The sequence below is a fragment of the Juglans regia genome, chromosome 2 (genome assembly GCF_001411555.2).
Source record: "Juglans regia cultivar Chandler chromosome 2, Walnut 2.0, whole genome shotgun sequence".
In the NCBI taxonomy this organism is placed as follows: domain Eukaryota; kingdom Viridiplantae; phylum Streptophyta; class Magnoliopsida; order Fagales; family Juglandaceae; genus Juglans; species Juglans regia.
The window spans coordinates 20171656-20180175 of NC_049902.1; the positions used below are offsets into that span (position 1 = coordinate 20171656).

Sequence of the window (8520 nt, forward strand, 5' to 3'; positions counted from 1 at the left end):
CTTCTCCTGTATTGTTGGTTAAGAAAGCTAATGGCACTTGGTGTATGTGCATAGATTATAGGGCCCTAAACCATGAAACTATCAAAGATAAATTTCCAATTCCTATTATAGATGAATTGCTTGATGAATTTTTGGGGCTAGATTTTTTTCAAAGCTGGATTTAAGAGTTGGGTACCACCAGATTTGTGTGAGGGAAGGAGATATTCCAAAAACAACCTTTAGAACTCATGAGGGTCATTATGAGTTTTTAGTGATGCCATTTGGTTTCAATAATTCTCCTTCCACATTTCAAGGTTTAATGAACCACATTTTCAAGCCTTTTTTGAGAAGGTTTGTCTTGGTTTTTTTTCATGATATTCTCATATACAGTAAGGATATGGCTAAGCATTTATTGCATGTGAAGACAGTTTTAAGTATATTAAGACAGCATACTCTTTATGCCAAGATGTCTAAGTGCAAGTGTGGAGTGCAAAAGGTTGAGTATTTGGGCCACATCATATCTGGGAATGGGGTACACACAGATCCAGCAAAGGCTGTAGCTAATGGTTAATTGGCCTGTTCCTACAACCTTGACGTCCTTGAGAGGATTTTTAGGATTATCAAACTACTACAGGAAATTTATAAGAGCCTATGGATCTATAACAGCCCCCTTAACAAATTTATTGAAGAAAAATTCTTTTTGTTGGAATGATAAGGCTGTTGTTGCATTTGAATTGTTAAAAACAGTTGTTAGCAATCCTCCTGTGTTGAGGTTGCCTAATTTCACAAAAGTCTTCACCATTGAGTGTGATGCTTCTGGTATGGGTCTTGGGGCAGTCTTGATGCAAGATTCTCATCCCATAGCTTTTTATAGCAAAGCTTTGAAAGGCAAAGCTTTGCTATTATCCACCTATGAGAAAGAACTTTTGGCTTTGGTGTCTGCTTTTCAGAGATGGAGACTCTATCTGTTGGGCCCTTCCTTTAAAATCAAGACTGATCAACAAGCTTTAAGTTTTTGGTGGAACAAAAAATTGGTACTGAGGCACAACATAAATGGGTTTCCAAACTCATTGGTTATGATTTCACATTGGATTATAAGAAGGGCAAGGAAAATCTGGTTGCTAATGCCCTTTCAAGGAAAGATGAGAAAGAACAAACTGTGGTGGCTATGATTTCTTTTCCTACTCCCTTGTGGATTGAAGAACTCAAGCAAAGTTATTCTTTATGTCCTGATTATGTTGATTTGGTTCCTAAATTGCTGTAGGGTCAGCAAGGTCCAAAACATTTTTCTACTCAACAAGGGTTGCTACTCAGAAAAGGGAAATTAGTGGTGGTCCCATCTTCAGCTATTTTGTCCAAGATATTGCAGTATATTCATGAAAACCCACAAGCTGGCCATGTGGATTATCACAAGACTCTTCAAAGGGCACAAAGGGATTTTTGGTGGCCAGGTATAAGGAAAGATGTGAGGAAATTAGTCAAGGAATGTGAAATTTGCCAAGTCAGTAAAAGTGAGAATGTGAAGTACCCTGGCCTTTTACAACCCTTACCTGTTCCTGACTCTCCATGGCTGGATAGATCCATGGATTTCATTGAGGGTTTACCCCTTTTTAATGGCCTTTCTGTAGTGCTGTCTGTAGTGGACATGTTGACTAAATTTGCTCATTTCTTTCCTCTCTCCCATCCTTACATAGCTGTTAAGGTAGCTCATTTTTATGGGGTTTTCAAGTTGCATGGTCTACCTCAATCCATAGTTTCTAACAAGGATGCTGTTTTCACAAGTTCTTTTTGGAAGCAGTTGTTTCTCTTGCAAGGTGTTTCTCTAGACTTTACATCTTCATACCATCCTCAATCAGATGGACAAACATAAGCATTAAATAAATGCTTGGAGGGTTACTTGAGATGTTACTGCAATCAACAACCAAAAGTGTGGTCTTCATGGATGGCTATGGCTGAGTGGTGTTATAACACAACTCTACATTCTTCCATTCAAATGACTCCTTTCGAGGCTCTTTATGGTTATGGTCCACCTAAGCTCATTTCTTATGTGCCTGGGATTTCCTCTAATCATGTTGTGGATCAGCAGTTGAGAACAAGGGATGAACTGTTAAGTTTGTTGAGAGATAATATGGCAAATGCTCAGCACAGTATGAAGTTTTTTGTTGAAAAGGGAGAACAGAAAGATCTTTTCAGGTTGGTGATTGGGTCTTCTTAAGACTTTAGCCTTATAAGCAGAAGACTATGGCTATCCGTCACAACATGAAACTAGCTCCAAGGTTTTATGGGCCATTTCAAGTTCTGTAGAAAGTGGGGTCAGTAACTTATAAACTTGATTTGCCACCATTTTAAAAAATTCACCCTGTTTTCCATGTTTCTTGTTTAAGAAAGAAGGTGGGGCAGCATGTCATTCTTTTACCAACCTTGCCTCCAACTGATTCTAGTGGTCTGTTGCAACCTGAGCCACAGGAGATACTTGAGAAGAGAATGCAGAAGAGGGGTAGCCATGCTATGACTAAAGTGATAGTGAGTTGGGTGGGGGCTACTCCTGAGGATTCTTATTGGGAATGTCTGTGGAAATTGAGGCAACTTTATCCCCATTTGGTAGGTACTGTTTTATAAATGTTATGTGGAATCTAGGTTGAAGGCCTTGTGGGCAAGTCCTTTGAGAGGGGGAGAATGTTATGTGGGATCTGGGTTGAAGGTTTTGTGGGATCTGCATTGAGGGATCGAAGGAGTAGCTATTCAGTAAGTATCGGTATTAACAATTAATCAATACGGTGCGTTGGGAATTAATAAAACAGTGTGCTACAAGGGTATTGGGTTTTATTGAAATGTTTTGTTTTGAGTCATTGTAGCTTATTGGAAATAAGCCTGGACGACATCGTTTTGATTTCTTGATTAATTTGGAATGTTTTTCAAAAGTCTGTTTGTTAGTTCTGTTATAGTTTTCTATAAAAGGGGGGAATCGTGTAATAGAGGGCATTGAACATCTTAGTAGAATGCAATTGTAAGGAGCTGGAGATTGCTCAAAATCTCTCTCATTCAATTCAGTAATACTGTGATTCATTATGTGTACTATGTTGTCAATAATCTCATTAACCTTTAGTGTTCTATTGTTTTGTGTACTCTGTGTAGAAGTTCTTATGAATCTACTTCGTGAGTTCTAAGAAGGAAGTAAGAAGGTACGTGACACTACGTACCATTGTAGTGTCCACCCACCCCCGCACGACTTGACCAGCATTTTCGATCATCACCCAAGTTTCTATTCTCGACGCCGTTAGCCTTCCCAACGGAAGTTAGGGTCGTCTTCTCCTCCCCATACAACTGGGTGCCATGCGATTGGGGATTTGAAGCATTTGGGTTTTTTCAATGATTTTGAGCATATCGGTGGTGGAGATTGTCGACCAAGACTCTTGGGTACCTTCTGTCACCACAGGGTATTTTGGGTAGACTAATTTGGGCTTTCTATTTGTAGACTAATTTCTAGGTATTTTGGGTTATATGTATATATGTATATTGTTCCTTATTGATATCTTGATGCTATTACTGTTGCGAATGGCATTATGCAGCCGATCAATAACTTGAGAGTTGCTTACTCTAATTTTTTCCTCTAGTGTGATACTTCTTGTTGATGACTGACAATTACACTAGTTTTATGTTAAAAGAACGGGGAATTTGATCGGTATTAAGGTATGGTAAATGTTAATGTGTTGTAATGAGCTAATAGTACTTGTCCAACCTTATTATAGAAGAAATCCTAACCATATTATAGAAGAAATTAGTTTTGGAGGATAAACTTAGGGTTGGAGAAGTACTGGCACGGCATGATCATATATGCATGTACGAAAATACTCTTGCAATTATTTTAGGACTAATGTAGCAATGTTATGTAGTCTTTTGTTTATGAGATATATATTGTTTCTTTTGTTTTATTTATTCACGTAAAAATGTGCTTGGCTTAATATTATTATTTAGCGTAAATGTAACAAGGTTGTTCACCTTCCCTGATCCTCCCCTCCCCAACATTCACAAACACGAATAAATCAGAGGTAGGTGACTAGATATTAATAACGACACTGATGCATGTGGGGACTTAAACTCAAAGCAGAAATAAGTCCAATGAATGAGTTAAAGGCAAGAAAAACAAAACCAGTATATATTAAATATTGATTATGCAGATCACTTAAAACTCCCATGCAGTGAGAAGCTGCCACATTCAGGGTCGAATAATATTGATAAACACTACATAAGTTAGTTCATCCCATTAGAATATTAGAAGAGCTTCCACCCATAGATACTAACTAGAATTTTTAGTGCATTTCTCTATTTTTTTAACAATAAGGTTCATGCCTTCAGATGCTCTACATGTGTTAAACATCTATTTTATATTTCAAATCTGCAAAACTTATAAAGAAAAATATAAAAGAAAGAGAAGTGGTCTTCAGCTTGTGTTTTGTGCATTCTACTAGCCTTTGCAACTGCACGCACTACAAAGTTCATTTGTTATGTGGTTCTGTTGTAATGCAGTGTTGTTTTAGTGCAGTGGCATTTTAGTGCAGAAGACAGTTGTGGTTCTTTTTTTGTGCATCTGAGTTGTGAGTCTTTTTTTGTGTATCTGTGTTGTGGGTCTGTTTTGTGCATATGAGTTGTGGTTCTGGGTGGTTTGTTAATTATTTTGGTGTTGTTTAAAATACACTACTACAATGCCATCGAATTGTGGTTCTAATAGTTGTGGTTCCAGTGCCAGCTTTGGTAATGAAACTTTTATAAAAGTTATTTAGATAGAAATAGGATTTCACAAACATTTACCTGATCAAGCAACAAGTTAATTAATCAAGCAGCAAGTTAACTAATCAATCCACATGGATGCTAACCAGGTTTGGTAGTTCTTATGCACTGTTTTTAGTTTGAATAAGAAGCTCGTTTCTATGTGCTCTGGAATTTTCTTGTCGGGTGTTGCTAGGGTGAAGTCGAGCATATTTTGAGATGATTGCCAAAATCTCAAGGACCTCGTGATGAAGGTTTTCTTGAATATCTTGAGGACATAATTGGGACTAACAAGTATGTTGAAAAAATTGACGAATCATTCAAGCAATGAGTACATTGTTTACTTCTCAACTCAGTTGAACATTTGCTTTCTTATTCATGCTCTATACATTGGCTTCCTATTTTCCTAAATGTAATAACAGATTAACTGAATTACTTGGATGCTTTTAAGCAATTACTTTATGAATATCATTTTTTTTGTTAATGCTGCATCAATGGGGCCAGAGTAATTTTTACACAAACGATGCCACTAAAACTTTAGAATCATGAAGTCATAATGGAGAATATATGGTGGCACATAGTTAACTCAAACTTTCACCTGCATGTTCTTGTTGATACAACAAAGCTGGAAACTGATGCTGATGATGTTGGCTTGAGGGATGGCATTGCATATTTTCATGATGGAGGATTTATTACTCTGTTTTCGTTTTGGTGATGGCGGTATGAGGGTCTGCATTTTAATGGGAAAGCTGAGTTCTTTTGTTTCCTTTTAACACTAAGTAACCAATTGACTGTGACAGGGTGGCCAAAAGTCATGATAATAGCATCTTATCGCTTTTTAATGTTGACTGACCCTCCTAAGAAATCACCTTTTGTCGTGTTTGGTTTGACACAGTCCGTGACCATAAACCACTACCCAGCCTCTCCCTACCTCGCCTTGGATGATCAGTTAAATGATCAATTGAAGTTAAATGATCAATTGAAGTTAAATGATGCATGTCTTTTGTTTTATTCTTTGGCAGTCTATGCATAGAATTATGAATTCAAGACTGATTGATTTCTTGATACTCTTCTTTGGCTTTAATTCATTTCTATGCAGATGTATCATGCATGCATATAAGGTTCAAAAGACATGTCTATTCCTCCAATTGCTACACACTGTGTATGTATTGGTGCTATTGTTTCCATTGTTGTTAGAGAGGTAGGTGCTTCCTCAATTTATATTTTGTTTTACAATATCTTTTCTTTGATATGGTCCTTCTTGTATAATGTTTCAGTGGGGAATATGTAGGATATGTGGGCAAAGAGCCAGAATAAAGATGTAGATCGTGCTATTGCACTCTCTCTATTAGAAGAGAGTCAAAAGGGAAAAAATGTGATTGGCAAGTGATTTGCCTTTCAAATGCTTGCAAATGCTCCTGCCATTGTATACTTTCTATAAGTTCACGGTATTGCATCATTAATGCAATCCGGTGCTCATTTCAAATTTTTCTGGAAGTTACAATTTTTTTTTTTGCATGGTTTCTTAGAAATAAGTTGTGACTCACAGATACACCTAATGGTATCTTTGGTAGTAAGTTTTATTTTCAAACCTTCTATTTTATTCTTTGATTGGCTTGATTTAATGAATGTGGCCCTAGTCTTTTATAGTCATGTTCATGCTCCATTTTATATTGTGACGTTTTGTGCATTATTTCTTTAGATTTTTCTTTCATGCCAAGTTGATGATTGTGCCTTTATTGTTGGGTTAGTTTCGCTTGGTTTCTGCTCCTGAGCACCTCACTTGTGTTTTATTAGTTTCTTTTGTCTCCCATAGGATATAAATCTTAAACCAGTTATGTAATTTATTGGCTTGGAAACTCAATTAATACTTCAATATGAAGCCTTTACAGTATACACTACTAATGCTTTCGCATGGGCTTGAATTTCTTGGGGATAATTGCTATATTTTTTATTGTTGACCTACTCGATTTTCGTATAAACCCGCACTTCTTTTGTCTCCCTCCTGTTGTTTATTGTTGTTGCACCACCTATCCACTAAAAGTCTTTTTTAAGATAAACAACCTTCTATCCAATATCAATATGCTTGGGTGCTCCTTGTCTATAAACCGTTTTATCAATAGATGTGAAAAACTTATTGGGATCATGTTTTAGAAGAGATGGTTTGGTTGTCAAAGGTAATTAACAAGTTCCTCAAAGATTTTATCTTATATGATGTAGGAAACCTTTTGGCTATACTCATTTACTTCATATGATAAAGCTCTGCTTGTTTCACTGCTTCCTTGCTCATTCAATTGGTTGTTAGCAAGACTTTGAGTTAGAGTGAAAATGGAAATTGGCTCAAGCAATGAGGGTTGCTTTAAGAGCAAGCAGGGGCACCATAGACCAGGCTACTAGGGGAGAAAAGAAAATGAAGGTTAGGTTTTTGCTTCCTTGTGTTAATGAATCTTTTATTGCATCACCAGTAGTAGACACAATTTTTTCATTTTGTACAACACGATGATATCATGATTATGAGTATATCAAAATAACTAAATATTTTAACAGGAAGAGGAGCAGCGGTTAAGAAAAGTTGCACCTAATATCTCAAAGGACGTGAAGAAATTCTGGATGAAAATAGAAAAACAGGTTAGTTTATCTATGATATTTATTCTTCAAATAACTTGTCAACATATTTATCTATTCTTAAAACCTTATTTAACCCCTCTGTAATTTCTTCTCAGTCCACTTTGTTCAAATAGTTATCTAATTTCTTCAAATAACTCAAGGCACTTGATAAGCAACTTGAGTTTCTTTTGGGCCAAACCGAGAGGTATAATTATTTCTCTCTTTGTTTTTGTTTGTTGAACAACCTTAATTCTTTGTTATGTATTGGATTGTGAGAAGTTCTTGTTATGCGTCCACAGGTAAAGTGAAATGACATTATTGTGTTGGATATGTAGGTACTCAACAATGTTAACAGAAAGTCTCGTTGATACTCATAAATCAATGCAACAATGTAGTACTACACAAGATCAACTGAGTATTAAATACAAAGATGCTAATGTGGGACTATGTGAGTGAGATTAACATGCAGCCTTCTTGTGAATATTTAGAGAGAACTATCGGGCAATTTCTTGTCCTATATTGTGTGATATTAGTTGTGGAGTTGTTTACCTTTTAGACTTTACAATTTTTTTGTGCATCTAAGTTGTGAGTCTTTTTTGTGCATCTGTGTTGTGGGTGTGTTTTGTGCATGAGTTGTGGTTCTGAATTGGTGAAATTGGATTTCTTTAGGGTTCAAAAGTAGTCATGTTGGTTTAAAATTTGGGTCCTGCTGCTACATTGTGTTGTCTTCTTTTAACTAGGTAGAGATGCTGGGATTTTCGTACGACTGAAAAGTGTATTGGATAGCACTTGATTAACAACATTGATCAGTGCATGAAATTTCTAGCTTTAGGGTTTAGTTCATATATTAATTATATCTTACAGTTATATATATATATATATTATATGTAAGGGTTTGTGGATTTGTTTTTTTTATTTTGTGAAATATCTTTTTCGATGAGTAAAATTCATCGGAAATATTTTTTTCGCATATTAAACATATTTCGAAGATCATATATCGTTGGAAATACTATTTCAGTGATTTTTATAGTATTTACGGCGACTATTATTCGCCGCAAAACGTTTTCACAGCGATTTATTGGAATTCATAGCGAAAAAAAATCGCTGGAAAAGATAACGTTTTAGCAGCGATTTTTGGCTTCCATTAGGGTAGATTAAAAGTGGAGG

General features: G+C 36.1%; 1 long non-coding RNA gene across 1 annotated transcript; it reads left to right on the top strand.

The window, feature by feature from the left end:
• Positions 1–6508: 6508 nt before the first annotated feature.
• LOC118347730 lies at positions 6509–7992 on the top strand. The gene is made up of 4 exons (XR_004800886.1): positions 6509–7162; positions 7294–7374; positions 7470–7558; positions 7689–7992. It is a non-coding gene; the product is annotated as an uncharacterized LOC118347730 (long non-coding RNA).
• Positions 7993–8520: the final 528 nt, after the last annotated feature.